Source organism: Danio aesculapii, chromosome 16 (assembly GCF_903798145.1).
Source record: "Danio aesculapii chromosome 16, fDanAes4.1, whole genome shotgun sequence".
Classification (NCBI taxonomy): domain Eukaryota; kingdom Metazoa; phylum Chordata; class Actinopteri; order Cypriniformes; family Danionidae; genus Danio; species Danio aesculapii.
The window spans coordinates 57591178-57591457 of NC_079450.1; positions in this window are offsets into that span (position 1 = coordinate 57591178).

Consider the following 280-nt stretch of genomic DNA (forward strand, 5'->3'; position numbering starts at 1 on the left):
GATCTGTGGCGTTTTCAGCCTTCCGAACGCACTTAAAGCACAGCTCTCTCTCTCCCAGTACAGCCCATGTCAGACATTAGTGATGAAACTGGAGTCTCCAGGCAGACAGACGCCGCTGCCATCACGAGTCCACGTCTGTAGTCAAGCGAGATTCATGTGTGAGTGAAACATGTAAAGCCAAAACATTCAAGCGTCCAGTTACACACCAATAACACAGTCTATCACAAGCCTCATCTGATGTGAACGCTGCATCGCTCTCTCTCTCTCTCTCTCTCTCTGA